Source organism: Hyla sarda, chromosome 8 (assembly GCF_029499605.1).
Source record: "Hyla sarda isolate aHylSar1 chromosome 8, aHylSar1.hap1, whole genome shotgun sequence".
Taxonomy (NCBI): domain Eukaryota; kingdom Metazoa; phylum Chordata; class Amphibia; order Anura; family Hylidae; genus Hyla; species Hyla sarda.
This window is the reverse complement of record NC_079196.1, coordinates 113,894,852-113,912,589: the sequence shown is the minus strand read 5'-3', so window position 1 is coordinate 113,912,589 and position 17,738 is coordinate 113,894,852. Positions and strand designations below refer to the sequence as shown.

Below are 17,738 nucleotides of genomic sequence, written 5' to 3'. Positions count from 1 at the left end.
AGAACAAATGAGTTAAAGCAAGTGAGTGAGAGAGATCGAATGAATGAAAGTCTGAATGACAGAAAGAAAAAAGGATGAAGAAAGAAGCATGAAGAAAAAAAAATGTATATGGAGTTGCTGACATGAGTGCAATCTACAAAGCCGTTGAGGCTGATCCTCATGGGAGGATTATTGCACCAGGACCCTTAGCACTTTTAAAATGCCATTCAATGCCACGGGCTAGATGTAAACTGCAGATGACCATGTTGTGGTAGTTACCATGGATACCCAAGTGATGTGTGAGCTAACACATAGGCCCAAGAGATTCCAAGAAGGCCAGAATCACCAGCGGCACCACCATCGATTGTCAGGTCACCCGGATTCAGCAAATACCAGAGTCCAAAATGATGCAGGTTTATACTGTTAATTTTCAGTTTATCGTTACAGTTGGTGTTATTCCATGTCGGAAGGGACGCAGCTACAGCCAGTGGGGTAACTAGAGACAGGCAGGCAGCTATGTGCAACAAAGGTAGGCGTGTTGTTTTCATATGCAGATCTGAAATATTGTCTTATATGCAAGAGGAGGAGTGATGGGGGTTCAGGCAAAAGCCAGGCTATGGATTGCATTGCTAAATGCTCCATCAGAGTGCAATGGTCGTCTGTCCTTTTTTTAAGTGATGATGTGGGTTTAGCCTGTGCTGTATGTATGTATGGGTGGCTGACTGCCACCCACCCAGAAAGTGTATGGGAGGCTGGTTGGCTGCCAGCCTTCCTTCCATTCCTATGAGTAATGTGAGTGCTCATGAAGGGGACATGGTTGGGTCCACCCCTTTCCCGGTTATCCCCTCTAGGCCTTTTGGCTTAGATCAAGTGTAAAAAAAGAAAGGATCTTGCGACAGATCGCATCCTGAGGCACGTTTTTTTTTGTGTGAATACTTGCACTTGGGTGACTTGTGAGCACATACTGATACATACGTTCCCTATCTGGGGACCATAAATTAAATGGATTTTTGAGAAAGGGAGCTGATTTGGAAGCTTGCTTCTGTCGCCCTATGCATTGACCCGATGTGGCAGTATCTTCGGGTAGTGAACAGTGCACCACCCCATTCCAGTGTTAAACAAGAAAGATTCTCATTTAATCCTCCGTGGGTGAGAATTTGAGTTTGAGAATTGGAGACCAAAATGATGAGTTGCACTGACTGGTTTATGAACGTCTATTCATTTAGCGTTTTAATGACCATGTTTGCACACTGATTGGTGTAAAAAAATAAAATAAAACTAAATAATAATAATCTAGCACACCTGTGCAGGTTTGACATGACATGACAGGTAGCTGTCTTGTGGGTGGTGCTGAATCCTGTTAAATGACATGAGGGTCTCATGCCTATACACAAGGGTGTGTCATTGCTGTTGCTTGACCATGCATTGGTTTCTGTGGTCAGTGAATGATAAAAACAAAATTTACCATCCATTGATGGATGGGAAATCCGCCATGAGGCATTTGTTTTTAGAAACTGCTGCTCACAACCAATGTTGCAATGGAGTGTCTCCATCTGCTGGTGGTATTGGAAAGGCATTAGTGCTATGACAGGGTCTGAAGAAGAAGAAGAAGAAGACGGAAAAAAATATATATAAAAAGAAAAAGAGAGAGAGAGAGACTGACTTAGTGAGCGAGTGAGTGAGAGAGTGAGAGTGAGTGAGAGTGAATGAGTGAGTGAGTGATTGAGTGAGTGAGTGAGTGAGTGAGTGAGAACAAATGAGTTAAAGCAAGTGAGTGAGAGAGATCGAATGAATGAAAGTCTGAATGACAGAAAGAAAAAAGGATGAAGAAAGAAGCATGAAGAAAAAAAAATGTATATGGAGTTGCTGACATGAGTGCAATCTACAAAGCCGTTGAGGCTGATCCTCATGGGAGGATTATTGCACCAGGACCCTTAGCACTTTTAAAATGCCATTCAATGCCACGGGCTAGATGTAAACTGCAGATGACCATGTTGTGGTAGTTACCATGGATACCCAAGTGATGTGTGAGCTAACACATAGGCCCAACAGATTCCAAGAAGGCCAGAATCACCAGCGGCACCACCATCGATTGTCAGGTCACCCGGATTCAGCAAATACCAGAGTCCAAAATGATGCAGGTTTATACTGTTAATTTTCAGTTTATCGTTACAGTTGGTGTTATTCCATGTCGGAAGGGACGCAGCTACAGCCAGTGGGGTAACTAGAGACAGGCAGGCAGCTATGTGCAACAAAGGTAGGCGTGTTGTTTTCATATGCAGATCTGAAATATTGTCTTATATGCAAGAGGAGGAGTGATGGGGGTTCAGGCAAAAGCCAGGCTATGGATTGCATTGCTAAATGCTCCATCAGAGTGCAATGGTCGCCTGTCCTTTTTTTAAGTGATGATGTGGGTTTAGCCTGTGCTGTATGTATGTATGGGTGGCTGACTGCCACCCACCCAGAAAGTGTATGGGAGGCTGGTTGGCTGCCAGCCTTCCTTCCATTCCTATGAGTAATGTGAGTGCTCATGAAGGGGACATGGTTGGGTCCACCCCTTTCCCGGTTATCCCCTCTAGGCCTTTTGGCTTAGATCAAGTGTAAAAAAAGAAAGGATCTTGCGACAGATCGCATCCTGAGGCACGTTTTTTTTTTGTGTGAATACTTGCACTTGGGTGACTTGTGAGCACATACTGATACATACGTTCCCTATCTGGGGACCATAAATTAAATGGATTTTTGAGAAAGGGAGCTGATTTGGAAGATTGCTTCTGTCGCCCTATGCATTGACCCGATGTGGCAGTATCTTCTGGTAGTGAACAGTGCACCACCCCATTCCAGTGTTAAACAAGAAAGATTCTCATTTAATCCTCCGTGGGTGAGAATTTGAGTTTGAGAATTGGAGACCAAAATGATGAGTTGTACTGACTGGTTTATGAACGTCTATTCATTTAGCGTTTTAATGACCATGTTTGCACACTGATTGGTGTAAAAAAATAAAATAAAACTAAATAATAATAATCTAGCACACCTGTGCAGGTTTGACATGACATGACAGGTAGCTGTCTTGTGGGTGGTGCTGAATCCTGTTAAATGACATGAGGGTCTCATGCCTATACACAAGGGTGTGTCATTGCTGTTGCTTGACCATGCATTGGTTTCTGTGGTCAGTGAATGATAAAAACAAAATTTACCATCCATTGATGGATGGGAAATCCGCCATGAGGCATTTGTTTTTAGAAACTGCTGCTCACAACCAATGTTGCAATGGAGTGTCTCCATCTGCTGGTGGTATTGGAAAGGCATTAGTGCTATGACAGGGTCTGAAGAAGAAGAAGAAGAAGAAGAAGATGGAAAAAAATATATATAAAAAGAAAAAGAGAGAGAGAGAGAGAGAGACTGACTTAGTGAGCGAGTGAGTGAGAGAGTGAGAGTGAGTGAGAGTGAATGAGTGAGTGAGTGATTGAGTGAGTGAGTGAGTGAGAACAAATGAGTTAAAGCAAGTGAGTGAGAGAGATCGAATGAATGAAAGTCTGAATGACAGAAAGAAAAAAGGATGAAGAAAGAAGCATGAAGAAAAAAAAATGTATATGGAGTTGCTGACATGAGTGCAATCTACAAAGCCGTTGAGGCTGATCCTCATGGGAGGATTATTGCACCAGGACCCTTAGCACTTTTAAAATGCCATTCAATGCCACGGGCTAGATGTAAACTGCAGATGACCATGTTGTGGTAGTTACCATGGATACCCAAGTGATGTGTGAGCTAACACATAGGCCCAATAGATTCCAAGAAGGCCAGAATCACCAGCGGCACCACCATCGATTGTCAGGTCACCCGGATTCAGCAAATACCAGAGTCCAAAATGATGCAGGTTTATACTGTTAATTTTCAGTTTATCGTTACAGTTGGTGTTATTCCATGTCGGAAGGGACGCAGCTACAGCCAGTGGGGTAACTAGAGACAGGCAGGCAGCTATGTGCAACAAAGGTAGGCGTGTTGTTTTCATATGCAGATCTGAAATATTGTCTTATATGCAAGAGGAGGAGTGATGGGGGTTCAGGCAAAAGCCAGGCTATGGATTGCATTGCTAAATGCTCCATCAGAGTGCAATGGTCGCCTGTCCTTTTTTTAAGTGATGATGTGGGTTTAGCCTGTGCTGTATGTATGTATGGGTGGCTGACTGCCACCCACCCAGAAAGTGTATGGGAGGCTGGTTGGCTGCCAGCCTTCCTTCCATTCCTATGAGTAATGTGAGTGCTCATGAAGGGGACATGGTTGGGTCCACCCCTTTCCCGGTTATCCCCTCTAGGCCTTTTGGCTTAGATCAAGTGTAAAAAAAGAAAGGATCTTGCGACAGATCGCATCCTGAGGCACGTTTTTTTTTGTGTGAATACTTGCACTTGGGTGACTTGTGAGCACATACTGATACATACGTTCCCTATCTGGGGACCATAAATTAAATGGATTTTTGAGAAAGGGAGCTGATTTGGAAGCTTGCTTCTGTCGCCCTATGCATTGACCCGATGTGGCAGTATCTTCGGGTAGTGAACAGTGCACCACCCCATTCCAGTGTTAAACAAGAAAGATTCTCATTTAATCCTCCGTGGGTGAGAATTTGAGTTTGAGAATTGGAGACCAAAATGATGAGTTGCACTGACTGGTTTATGAACGTCTATTCATTTAGCGTTTTAATGACCATGTTTGCACACTGATTGGTGTAAAAAAATAAAATAAAACTAAATAATAATAATCTAGCACACCTGTGCAGGTTTGACATGACATGACAGGTAGCTGTCTTGTGGGTGGTGCTGAATCCTGTTAAATGACATGAGGGTCTCATGCCTATACACAAGGGTGTGTCATTGCTGTTGCTTGACCATGCATTGGTTTCTGTGGTCAGTGAATGATAAAAACAAAATTTACCATCCATTGATGGATGGGAAATCCGCCATGAGGCATTTGTTTTTAGAAACTGCTGCTCACAACCAATGTTGCAATGGAGTGTCTCCATCTGCTGGTGGTATTGGAAAGGCATTAGTGCTATGACAGGGTCTGAAGAAGAAGAAGAAGAAGAAGAAGAAGAAGACGGAAAAAAATATATATAAAAAGAAAAAGAGAGAGAGAGAGAGAGAGACTGACTTAGTGAGCGAGTGAGTGAGAGAGTGAGAGTGAGTGAGAGTGAATGAGTGAGTGAGTGATTGAGTGAGTGAGTGAGTGAGAACAAATGAGTTAAAGCAAGTGAGTGAGAGAGATCGAATGAATGAAAGTCTGAATGACAGAAAGAAAAAAGGATGAAGAAAGAAAAATGTATATGGAGTTGCTGACATGAGTGCAATCTACAAAGCCGTTGAGGCTGATCCTCATGGGAGGATTATTGCACCAGGACCCTTAGCACTTTTAAAATGCCATTCAATGCCACGGGCTAGATGTAAACTGCAGATGACCATGTTGTGGTAGTTACCATGGATACCCAAGTGATGTGTGAGCTAACACATAGGCCCAACAGATTCCAAGAAGGCCAGAATCACCAGCGGCACCACCATCGATTGTCAGGTCACCCGGATTCAGCAAATACCAGAGTCCAAAATGATGCAGGTTTATACTGTTAATTTTCAGTTTATCGTTACAGTTGGTGTTATTCCATGTCGGAAGGGACGCAGCTACAGCCAGTGGGGTAACTAGAGACAGGCAGGCAGCTATGTGCAACAAAGGTAGGCGTGTTGTTTTCATATGCAGATCTGAAATATTGTCTTATATGCAAGAGGAGGAGTGATGGGGGTTCAGGCAAAAGCCAGGCTATGGATTGCATTGCTAAATGCTCCATCAGAGTGCAATGGTCGCCTGTCCTTTTTTTAAGTGATGATGTGGGTTTAGCCTGTGCTGTATGTATGTATGGGTGGCTGACTGCCACCCACCCAGAAAGTGTATGGGAGGCTGGTTGGCTGCCAGCCTTCCTTCCATTCCTATGAGTAATGTGAGTGCTCATGAAGGGGACATGGTTGGGTCCACCCCTTTCCCGGTTATCCCCTCTAGGCCTTTTGGCTTAGATCAAGTGTAAAAAAAGAAAGGATCTTGCGACAGATCGCATCCTGAGGCACGTTTTTTTTTTGTGTGAATACTTGCACTTGGGTGACTTGTGAGCACATACTGATACATACGTTCCCTATCTGGGGACCATAAATTAAATGGATTTTTGAGAAAGGGAGCTGATTTGGAAGCTTGCTTCTGTCGCCCTATGCATTGACCCGATGTGGCAGTATCTTCGGGTAGTGAACAGTGCACCACCCCATTCCAGTGTTAAACAAGAAAGATTCTCATTTAATCCTCCGTGGGTGAGAATTTGAGTTTGAGAATTGGAGACCAAAATGATGAGTTGCACTGACTGGTTTATGAACGTCTATTCATTTAGCGTTTTAATGACCATGTTTGCACACTGATTGGTGTAAAAAAATAAAATAAAACTAAATAATAATAATCTAGCACACCTGTGCAGGTTTGACATGACATGACAGGTAGCTGTCTTGTGGGTGGTGCTGAATCCTGTTAAATGACATGAGGGTCTCATGCCTATACACAAGGGTGTGTCATTGCTGTTGCTTGACCATGCATTGGTTTCTGTGGTCAGTGAATGATAAAAACAAAATTTACCATCCATTGATGGATGGGAAATCCGCCATGAGGCATTTGTTTTTAGAAACTGCTGCTCACAACCAATGTTGCAATGGAGTGTCTCCATCTGCTGGTGGTATTGGAAAGGCATTAGTGCTATGACAGGGTCTGAAGAAGAAGAAGAAGACGGAAAAAAATATATATAAAAAGAAAAAGAGAGAGAGAGAGAGAGAGACTGACTTAGTGAGCGAGTGAGTGAGAGAGTGAGAGTGAGTGAGAGTGAATGAGTGAGTGAGTGATTGAGTGAGTGAGTGAGTGAGAACAAATGAGTTAAAGCAAGTGAGTGAGAGAGATCGAATGAATGAAAGTCTGAATGACAGAAAGAAAAAAGGATGAAGAAAGAAGCATGAAGAAAAAAAAATGTATATGGAGTTGCTGACATGAGTGCAATCTACAAAGCCGTTGAGGCTGATCCTCATGGGAGGATTATTGCACCAGGACCCTTAGCACTTTTAAAATGCCATTCAATGCCACGGGCTAGATGTAAACTGCAGATGACCATGTTGTGGTAGTTACCATGGATACCCAAGTGATGTGTGAGCTAACACATAGGCCCAACAGATTCCAAGAAGGCCAGAATCACCAGCGGCACCACCATCGATTGTCAGGTCACCCGGATTCAGCAAATACCAGAGTCCAAAATGATGCAGGTTTATACTGTTAATTTTCAGTTTATCGTTACAGTTGGTGTTATTCCATGTCGGAAGGGACGCAGCTACAGCCAGTGGGGTAACTAGAGACAGGCAGGCAGCTATGTGCAACAAAGGTAGGCGTGTTGTTTTCATATGCAGATCTGAAATATTGTCTTATATGCAAGAGGAGGAGTGATGGGGGTTCAGGCAAAAGCCAGGCTATGGATTGCATTGCTAAATGCTCCATCAGAGTGCAATGGTCGCCTGTCCTTTTTTTAAGTGATGATGTGGGTTTAGCCTGTGCTGTATGTATGTATGGGTGGCTGACTGCCACCCACCCAGAAAGTGTATGGGAGGCTGGTTGGCTGCCAGCCTTCCTTCCATTCCTATGAGTAATGTGAGTGCTCATGAAGGGGACATGGTTGGGTCCACCCCTTTCCCGGTTATCCCCTCTAGGCCTTTTGGCTTAGATCAAGTGTAAAAAAAGAAAGGATCTTGCGACAGATCGCATCCTGAGGCACGTTTTTTTTTTGTGTGAATACTTGCACTTGGGTGACTTGTGAGCACATACTGATACATACGTTCCCTATCTGGGGACCATAAATTAAATGGATTTTTGAGAAAGGGAGCTGATTTGGAAGCTTGCTTCTGTCGCCCTATGCATTGACCCGATGTGGCAGTATCTTCGGGTAGTGAACAGTGCACCACCCCATTCCAGTGTTAAACAAGAAAGATTCTCATTTAATCCTCCGTGGGTGAGAATTTGAGTTTGAGAATTGGAGACCAAAATGATGAGTTGCACTGACTGGTTTATGAACGTCTATTCATTTAGCGTTTTAATGACCATGTTTGCACACTGATTGGTGTAAAAAAATAAAACTAAATAATAATAATCTAGCACACCTGTGCAGGTTTGACATGACATGACAGGTAGCTGTCTTGTGGGTGGTGCTGAATCCTGTTAAATGACATGAGGGTCTCATGCCTATACACAAGGGTGTGTCATTGCTGTTGCTTGACCATGCATTGGTTTCTGTGGTCAGTGAATGATAAAAACAAAATTTACCATCCATTGATGGATGGGAAATCCGCCATGAGGCATTTGTTTTTAGAAACTGCTGCTCACAACCAATGTTGCAATGGAGTGTCTCCATCTGCTGGTGGTATTGGAAAGGCATTAGTGCTATGACAGGGTCTGAAGAAGAAGAAGAAGAAGAAGAAGACGGAAAAAAATATATATAAAAAGAAAAAGAGAGAGAGAGAGAGAGAGACTGACTTAGTGAGCGAGTGAGTGAGAGAGTGAGAGTGAGTGAGAGTGAATGAGTGAGTGAGTGATTGAGTGAGTGAGTGAGTGAGTGAGTGAGAACAAATGAGTTAAAGCAAGTGAGTGAGAGAGATCGAATGAATGAAAGTCTGAATGACAGAAAGAAAAAAGGATGAAGAAAGAAAAATGTATATGGAGTTGCTGACATGAGTGCAATCTACAAAGCCGTTGAGGCTGATCCTCATGGGAGGATTATTGCACCAGGACCCTTAGCACTTTTAAAATGCCATTCAATGCCACGGGCTAGATGTAAACTGCAGATGACCATGTTGTGGTAGTTACCATGGATACCCAAGTGATGTGTGAGCTAACACATAGGCCCAACAGATTCCAAGAAGGCCAGAATCACCAGCGGCACCACCATCGATTGTCAGGTCACCCGGATTCAGCAAATACCAGAGTCCAAAATGATGCAGGTTTATACTGTTAATTTTCAGTTTATCGTTACAGTTGGTGTTATTCCATGTCGGAAGGGACGCAGCTACAGCCAGTGGGGTAACTAGAGACAGGCAGGCAGCTATGTGCAACAAAGGTAGGCGTGTTGTTTTCATATGCAGATCTGAAATATTGTCTTATATGCAAGAGGAGGAGTGATGGGGGTTCAGGCAAAAGCAAGGCTATGGATTGCATTGCTAAATGCTCCATCAGAGTGCAATGGTCGCCTGTCCTTTTTTTAAGTGATGATGTGGGTTTAGCCTGTGCTGTATGTATGTATGGGTGGCTGACTGCCACCCACCCAGAAAGTGTATGGGAGGCTGGTTGGCTGCCAGCCTTCCTTCCATTCCTATGAGTAATGTGAGTGCTCATGAAGGGGACATGGTTGGGTCCACCCCTTTCCCGGTTATCCCCTCTAGGCCTTTTGGCTTAGATCAAGTGTAAAAAAAGAAAGGATCTTGCGACAGATCGCATCCTGAGGCACGTTTTTTTTTGTGTGAATACTTGCACTTGGGTGACTTGTGAGCACATACTGATACATACGTTCCCTATCTGGGGACCATAAATTAAATGGATTTTTGAGAAAGGGAGCTGATTTGGAAGCTTGCTTCTGTCGCCCTATGCATTGACCCGATGTGGCAGTATCTTCGGGTAGTGAACAGTGCACCACCCCATTCCAGTGTTAAACAAGAAAGATTCTCATTTAATCCTCCGTGGGTGAGAATTTGAGTTTGAGAATTGGAGACCAAAATGATGAGTTGCACTGACTGGTTTATGAACGTCTATTCATTTAGCGTTTTAATGACCATGTTTGCACACTGATTGGTGTAAAAAAATAAAATAAAACTAAATAATAATAATCTAGCACACCTGTGCAGGTTTGACATGACATGACAGGTAGCTGTCTTGTGGGTGGTGCTGAATCCTGTTAAATGACATGAGGGTCTCATGCCTATACACAAGGGTGTGTCATTGCTGTTGCTTGACCATGCATTGGTTTCTGTGGTCAGTGAATGATAAAAACAAAATTTACCATCCATTGATGGATGGGAAATCCACCATGAGGCATTTGTTTTTAGAAACTGCTGCTCACAACCAATGTTGCAATGGAGTGTCTCCATCTGCTGGTGGTATTGGAAAGGCATTAGTGCTATGACAGGGTCTGAAGAAGAAGAAGAAGAAGACGGAAAAAAATATATATAAAAAGAAAAAGAGAGAGAGAGAGAGAGACTGACTTAGTGAGCGAGTGAGTGAGAGAGTGAGAGTGAGTGAGAGTGAATGAGTGAGTGATTGAGTGAGTGAGTGAGTGAGTGAGAACAAATGAGTTAAAGCAAGTGAGTGAGAGAGATCGAATGAATGAAAGTCTGAATGACAGAAAGAAAAAAGGATGAAGAAAGAAGCATGAAGAAAAAAAAATGTATATGGAGTTGCTGACATGAGTGCAATCTACAAAGCCGTTGAGGCTGATCCTCATGGGAGGATTATTGCACCAGGACCCTTAGCACTTTTAAAATGCCATTCAATGCCACGGGCTAGATGTAAACTGCAGATGACCATGTTGTGGTAGTTACCATGGATACCCAAGTGATGTGTGAGCTAACACATAGGCCCAACAGATTCCAAGAAGGCCAGAATCACCAGCGGCACCACCATCGATTGTCAGGTCACCCGGATTCAGCAAATACCAGAGTCCAAAATGATGCAGGTTTATACTGTTAATTTTCAGTTTATCGTTACAGTTGGTGTTATTCCATGTCGGAAGGGACGCAGCTACAGCCAGTGGGGTAACTAGAGACAGGCAGGCAGCTATGTGCAACAAAGGTAGGCGTGTTGTTTTCATATGCAGATCTGAAATATTGTCTTATATGCAAGAGGAGGAGTGATGGGGGTTCAGGCAAAAGCCAGGCTATGGATTGCATTGCTAAATGCTCCATCAGAGTGCAATGGTCGCCTGTCCTTTTTTTAAGTGATGATGTGGGTTTAGCCTGTGCTGTATGTATGTATGGGTGGCTGACTGCCACCCACCCAGAAAGTGTATGGGAGACTGGTTGGCTGCCAGCCTTCCTTCCATTCCTATGAGTAATGTGAGTGCTCATGAAGGGGACATGGTTGGGTCCACCCCTTTCCCGGTTATCCCCTCTAGGCCTTTTGGCTTAGATCAAGTGTAAAAAAAGAAAGGATCTTGCGACAGATCGCATCCTGAGGCACGTTTTTTTTTGTGTGAATACTTGCACTTGGGTGACTTGTGAGCACATACTGATACATACGTTCCCTATCTGGGGACCATAAATTAAATGGATTTTTGAGAAAGGGAGCTGATTTGGAAGCTTGCTTCTGTCGCCCTATGCATTGACCCGATGTGGCAGTATCTTCGGGTAGTGAACAGTGCACCACCCCATTCCAGTGTTAAACAAGAAAGATTCTCATTTAATCCTCCGTGGGTGAGAATTTGAGTTTGAGAATTGGAGACCAAAATGATGAGTTGCACTGACTGGTTTATGAACGTCTATTCATTTAGCGTTTTAATGACCATGTTTGCACACTGATTGGTGTAAAAAAATAAAATAAAACTAAATAATAATAATCTAGCACACCTGTGCAGGTTTGACATGACATGACAGGTAGCTGTCTTGTGGGTGGTGCTGAATCCTGTTAAATGACATGAGGGTCTCATGCCTATACACAAGGGTGTGTCATTGCTGTTGCTTGACCATGCATTGGTTTCTGTGGTCAGTGAATGATAAAAACAAAATTTACCATCCATTGATGGATGGGAAATCCGCCATGAGGCATTTGTTTTTAGAAACTGCTGCTCACAACCAATGTTGCAATGGAGTGTCTCCATCTGCTGGTGGTATTGGAAAGGCATTAGTGCTATGACAGGGTCTGAAGAAGAAGAAGAAGAAGAAGAAGACGGAAAAAAATATATATAAAAAGAAAAAGAGAGAGAGAGAGAGACTGACTTAGTGAGCGAGTGAGTGAGAGAGTGAGAGTGAGTGAGAGTGAATGAGTGAGTGAGTGATTGAGTGAGTGAGTGAGTGAGTGAGAACAAATGAGTTAAAGCAAGTGAGTGAGAGAGATCGAATGAATGAAAGTCTGAATGACAGAAAGAAAAAAGGATGAAGAAAGAAGCATGAAGAAAAAAAAATGTATATGGAGTTGCTGACATGAGTGCAATCTACAAAGCCGTTGAGGCTGATCCTCATGGGAGGATTATTGCACCAGGACCCTTAGCACTTTTAAAATGCCCTTCAATGCCAAGGGCTAGATGTAAACTGCAGATGACCATGTTGTGGTAGTTACCATGGATACCCAAGTGATGTGTGAGCTAACACATAGGCCCAACAGATTCCAAGAAGGCCAGAATCACCAGTGGCACCACCATCGATTGTCAGGTCACCCGGATTCAGCAAATACCAGAGTCCAAAATGATGCAGGTTTATACTGTTAATTTTCAGTTTATCGTTACAGTTGGTGTTATTCCATGTCGGAAGGGACGCAGCTACAGCCAGTGGGGTAACTAGAGACAGGCAGGCAGCTATGTGCAACAAAGGTAGGCGTGTTGTTTTCATATGCAGATCTGAAATATTGTCTTATATGCAAGAGGAGGAGTGATGGGGGTTCAGGCAAAAGCCAGGCTATGGATTGCATTGCTAAATGCTCCATCAGAGTGCAATGGTCGCCTGTCCTTTTTTTAAGTGATGATGTGGGTTTAGCCTGTGCTGTATGTATGTATGGGTGGCTGACTGCCACCCACCCAGAAAGTGTATGGGAGGCTGGTTGGCTGCCAGCCTTCCTTCCATTCCTATGAGTAATGTGAGTGCTCATGAAGGGGACATGGTTGGGTCCACCCCTTTCCCGGTTATCCCCTCTAGGCCTTTTGGCTTAGATCAAGTGTAAAAAAAGAAAGGATCTTGCGACAGATCGCATCCTGAGGCACGTTTTTTTTTTGTGTGAATACTTGCACTTGGGTGACTTGTGAGCACATACTGATACATACGTTCCCTATCTGGGGACCATAAATTAAATGGATTTTTGAGAAAGGGAGCTGATTTGGAAGCTTTCTTCTGTCGCCCTATGCATTGACCCGATGTGGCAGTATCTTCGGGTAGTGAACAGTGCACCACCCCATTCCAGTGTTAAACAAGAAAGATTCTCATTTAATCCTCCGTGGGTGAGAATTTGAGTTTGAGAATTGGAGACCAAAATGATGAGTTGCACTGACTGGTTTTTGAACGTCTATTCATTTAGCGTTTTAATGACCATGTTTGCACACTGATTGGTGTAAAAAAATAAAATAAAACTAAATAATAATAATCTAGCACACCTGTGCAGGTTTGACATGACATGACAGGTAGCTGTCTTGTGGGTGGTGCTGAATCCTGTTAAATGACATGAGGGTCTCATGCCTATACACAAGGGTGTGTCATTGCTGTTGCTTGACCATGCATTGGTTTCTGTGGTCAGTGAATGATAAAAACAAAATTTACCATCCATTGATGGATGGGAAATCCGCCATGAGGCATTTGTTTTTAGAAACTGCTGCTCACAACCAATGTTGCAATGGAGTGTCTCCATCTGCTGGTGGTATTGGAAAGGCATTAGTGCTATGACAGGGTCTGAAGAAGAAGAAGAAGAAGACGGAAAAAAATATATATAAAAAGAAAAAGAGAGAGAGAGAGAGAGACTGACTTAGTGAGCGAGTGAGTGAGAGAGTGAGAGTGAGTGAGAGTGAATGAGTGAGTGAGTGATTGAGTGAGTGAGTGAGAACAAATGAGTTAAAGCAAGTGAGTGAGAGAGATCGAATGAATGAAAGTCTGAATGACAGAAAGAAAAAAGGATGAAGAAAGAAGCATGAAGAAAAAAAAATGTATATGGAGTTGCTGACATGAGTGCAATCTACAAAGCCGTTGAGGCTGATCCTCATGGGAGGATTATTGCACCAGGACCCTTAGCACTTTTAAAATGCCATTCAATGCCACGGGCTAGATGTAAACTGCAGATGACCATGTTGTGGTAGTTACCATGGATACCCAAGTGATGTGTGAGCTAACACATAGGCCCAACAGATTCCAAGAAGGCCAGAATCACCAGCGGCACCACCATCGATTGTCAGGTCACCCGGATTCAGCAAATACCAGAGTCCAAAATGATGCAGGTTTATACTGTTAATTTTCAGTTTATCGTTACAGTTGGTGTTATTCCATGTCGGAAGGGACGCAGCTACAGCCAGTGGGGTAACTAGAGACAGGCAGGCAGCTATGTGCAACAAAGGTAGGCGTGTTGTTTTCATATGCAGATCTGAAATATTGTCTTATATGCAAGAGGAGGAGTGATGGGGGTTCAGGCAAAAGCCAGGCTATGGATTGCATTGCTAAATGCTCCATCAGAGTGCAATGGTCGCCTGTCCTTTTTTTAAGTGATGATGTGGGTTTAGCCTGTGCTGTATGTATGTATGGGTGGCTGACTGCCACCCACCCAGAAAGTGTATGGGAGGCTGGTTGGCTGCCAGCCTTCCTTCCATTCCTATGAGTAATGTGAGTGCTCATGAAGGGGACATGGTTGGGTCCACCCCTTTCCCGGTTATCCCCTCTAGGCCTTTTGGCTTAGATCAAGTGTAAAAAAAGAAAGGATCTTGCGACAGATCGCATCCTGAGGCACGTTTTTTTTTGTGTGAATACTTGCACTTGGGTGACTTGTGAGCACATACTGATACATACGTTCCCTATCTGGGGACCATAAATTAAATGGATTTTTGAGAAAGGGAGCTGATTTGGAAGCTTGCTTCTGTCGCCCTATGCATTGACCCGATGTGGCAGTATCTTCGGGTAGTGAACAGTGCACCACCCCATTCCAGTGTTAAACAAGAAAGATTCTCATTTAATCCTCCGTGGGTGAGAATTTGAGTTTGAGAATTGGAGACCAAAATGATGAGTTGCACTGACTGGTTTATGAACGTCTATTCATTTAGCGTTTTAATGACCATGTTTGCACACTGATTGGTGTAAAAAAATAAAATAAAACTAAATAATAATAATCTAGCACACCTGTGCAGGTTTGACATGACATGACAGGTAGCTGTCTTGTGGGTGGTGCTGAATCCTGTTAAATGACATGAGGGTCTCATGCCTATACACAAGGGTGTGTCATTGCTGTTGCTTGACCATGCATTGGTTTCTGTGGTCAGTGAATGATAAAAACAAAATTTACCATCCATTGATGGATGGGAAATCCGCCATGAGGCATTTGTTTTTAGAAACTGCTGCTCACAACCAATGTTGCAATGGAGTTTCTCCATCTGCTGGTGGTATTGGAAAGGCATTAGTGCTATGACAGGGTCTGAAGAAGAAGAAGAAGAAGACGGAAAAAAATATATATAAAAAGAAAAAGAGAGAGATAGAGAGAGACTGACTTAGTGAGCGAGTGAGTGAGAGAGTGAGAGTGAGTGAGAGTGAATGAGTGAGTGATTGAGTGAGTGAGTGAGTGAGTGAGTGAGAACAAATGAGTTAAAGCAAGTGAGTGAGAGAGATCGAATGAATGAAAGTCTGAATGACAGAAAGAAAAAAGGATGAAGAAAGAAAAATGTATATGGAGTTGCTGACATGAGTGCAATCTACAAAGCCGTTGAGGCTGATCCTCATGGGAGGATTATTGCACCAGGACCCTTAGCACTTTTAAAATGCCATTCAATGCCACGGGCTAGATGTAAACTGCAGATGACCATGTTGTGGTAGTTACCATGGATACCCAAGTGATGTGTGAGCTAACACATAGGCCCAACAGATTCCAAGAAGGCCAGAATCACCAGCGGCACCACCATCGATTGTCAGGTCACCCGGATTCAGCAAATACCAGAGTCCAAAATGATGCAGGTTTATACTGTTAATTTTCAGTTTATCGTTACAGTTGGTGTTATTCCATGTCGGAAGGGACGCAGCTACAGCCAGTGGGGTAACTAGAGACAGGCAGGCAGCTATGTGCAACAAAGGTAGGCGTGTTGTTTTCATATGCAGATCTGAAATATTGTCTTATATGCAAGAGGAGGAGTGATGGGGGTTCAGGCAAAAGCCAGGCTATGGATTGCATTGCTAAATGCTCCATCAGAGTGCAATGGTCGCCTGTCCTTTTTTTAAGTGATGATGTGGGTTTAGCCTGTGCTGTATGTATGTATGGGTGGCTGACTGCCACCCACCCACAAAGTGTATGGGAGGCTGGTTGGCTGCCAGCCTTCCTTCCATTCCTATGAGTAATGTGAGTGCTCATGAAGGGGACATGGTTGGGTCCACCCCTTTCCCGATTATCCCCTCTAGGCCTTTTGGCTTAGATCAAGTGTAAAAAAAGAAAGGATCTTGCGACAGATCGCATCCTGAGGCACGTTTTTTTTTGTGTGAATACTTGCACTTGGGTGACTTGTGAGCACATACTGATACATACGTTCCCTATCTGGGGACCATAAATTAAATGGATTTTTGAGAAAGGGAGCTGATTTGGAAGCTTGCTTCTGTCGCCCTATGCATTGACCCAATGTGGCAGTATCTTCGGGTAGTGAACAGTGCACCACCCCATTCCAGTGTTAAACAAGAAAGATTCTCATTTAATCCTCCGTGGGTGAGAATTTGAGTTTGAGAATTGGAGACCAAAATGATGAGTTGCACTGACTGGTTTATGAACGTCTATTCATTTAGCGTTTTAATGACCATGTTTGCACACTGATTGGTGTAAAAAAATAAAATAAAACTAAATAATAATAATCTAGCACACCTGTGCAGGTTTGACATGACATGACAGGTAGCTGTCTTGTGGGTGGTGCTGAATCCTGTTAAATGACATGAGGGTCTCATGCCTATACACAAGGGTGTGTCATTGCTGTTGCTTGACCATGCATTGGTTTCTGTGGTCAGTGAATGATAAAAACAAAATTTACCATCCATTGATGGATGGGAAATCCACCATGAGGCATTTGTTTTTAGAAACTGCTGCTCACAACCAATGTTGCAATGGAGTGTCTCCATCTGCTGGTGGTATTGGAAAGGCATTAGTGCTATGACAGGGTCTGAAGAAGAAGAAGAAGAAGACGGAAAAAAATATATATAAAAAGAAAAAGAGAGAGAGAGAGAGAGACTGACTTAGTGAGCGAGTGAGTGAGAGAGTGAGAGTGAGTGAGAGTGAATGAGTGAGTGAGTGATTGAGTGAGTGAGTGAGTGAGTGAGAACAAATGAGTTAAAGCAAGTGAGTGAGAGAGATCGAATGAATGAAAGTCTGAATGACAGAAAGAAAAAGGGATGAAGAAAGAAGCATGAAGAAAAAAAAATGTATATGGAGTTGCTGACATGAGTGCAATCTACAAAGCCGTTGAGGCTGATCCTCATGGGAGGATTATTGCACCAGGACCCTTAGCACTTTTAAAATGCCATTCAATGCCACGGGCTAGATGTAAACTGCAGATGACCATGTTGTGGTAGTTACCATGGATACCCAAGTGATGTGTGAGCTAACACATAGGCCCAACAGATTCCAAGAAGGCCAGAATCACCAGCGGCACCACCATCGATTGTCAGGTCACCCGGATTCAGCAAATACCAGAGTCCAAAATGATGCAGGTTTATACTGTTAATTTTCAGTTTATCGTTACAGTTGGTGTTATTCCATGTCGGAAGGGACGCAGCTACAGCCAGTGGGGTAACTAGAGACAGGCA

General features: G+C 43.4%; 10 pseudogenes; all 10 read left to right on the top strand.

The window, feature by feature from the left end:
- Window positions 1-819: 819 nt before the first annotated feature.
- On the top strand, window positions 820-1,083 carry LOC130286331 (U2 spliceosomal RNA; annotated as a pseudogene).
- Window positions 1,084-2,547: 1,464 nt separating this feature from the next.
- On the top strand, window positions 2,548-2,812 carry LOC130289943 (U2 spliceosomal RNA; annotated as a pseudogene).
- A 1,468-nt stretch (window positions 2,813-4,280) lies between these two features.
- LOC130286330 (U2 spliceosomal RNA) lies at window positions 4,281-4,544 on the top strand (annotated as a pseudogene).
- A 1,460-nt stretch (window positions 4,545-6,004) lies between these two features.
- LOC130287960 (U2 spliceosomal RNA) lies at window positions 6,005-6,269 on the top strand (annotated as a pseudogene).
- A 1,459-nt stretch (window positions 6,270-7,728) lies between these two features.
- On the top strand, window positions 7,729-7,993 carry LOC130287959 (U2 spliceosomal RNA; annotated as a pseudogene).
- Window positions 7,994-9,450: 1,457 nt separating this feature from the next.
- LOC130286329 (U2 spliceosomal RNA) lies at window positions 9,451-9,714 on the top strand (annotated as a pseudogene).
- A 1,460-nt stretch (window positions 9,715-11,174) lies between these two features.
- Window positions 11,175-11,438, top strand: LOC130286328 (U2 spliceosomal RNA; annotated as a pseudogene).
- Window positions 11,439-12,906: 1,468 nt separating this feature from the next.
- Window positions 12,907-13,171, top strand: LOC130289853 (U2 spliceosomal RNA; annotated as a pseudogene).
- A 1,456-nt stretch (window positions 13,172-14,627) lies between these two features.
- On the top strand, window positions 14,628-14,891 carry LOC130286327 (U2 spliceosomal RNA; annotated as a pseudogene).
- A 1,450-nt stretch (window positions 14,892-16,341) lies between these two features.
- Window positions 16,342-16,605, top strand: LOC130289751 (U2 spliceosomal RNA; annotated as a pseudogene).
- Window positions 16,606-17,738: the final 1,133 nt, after the last annotated feature.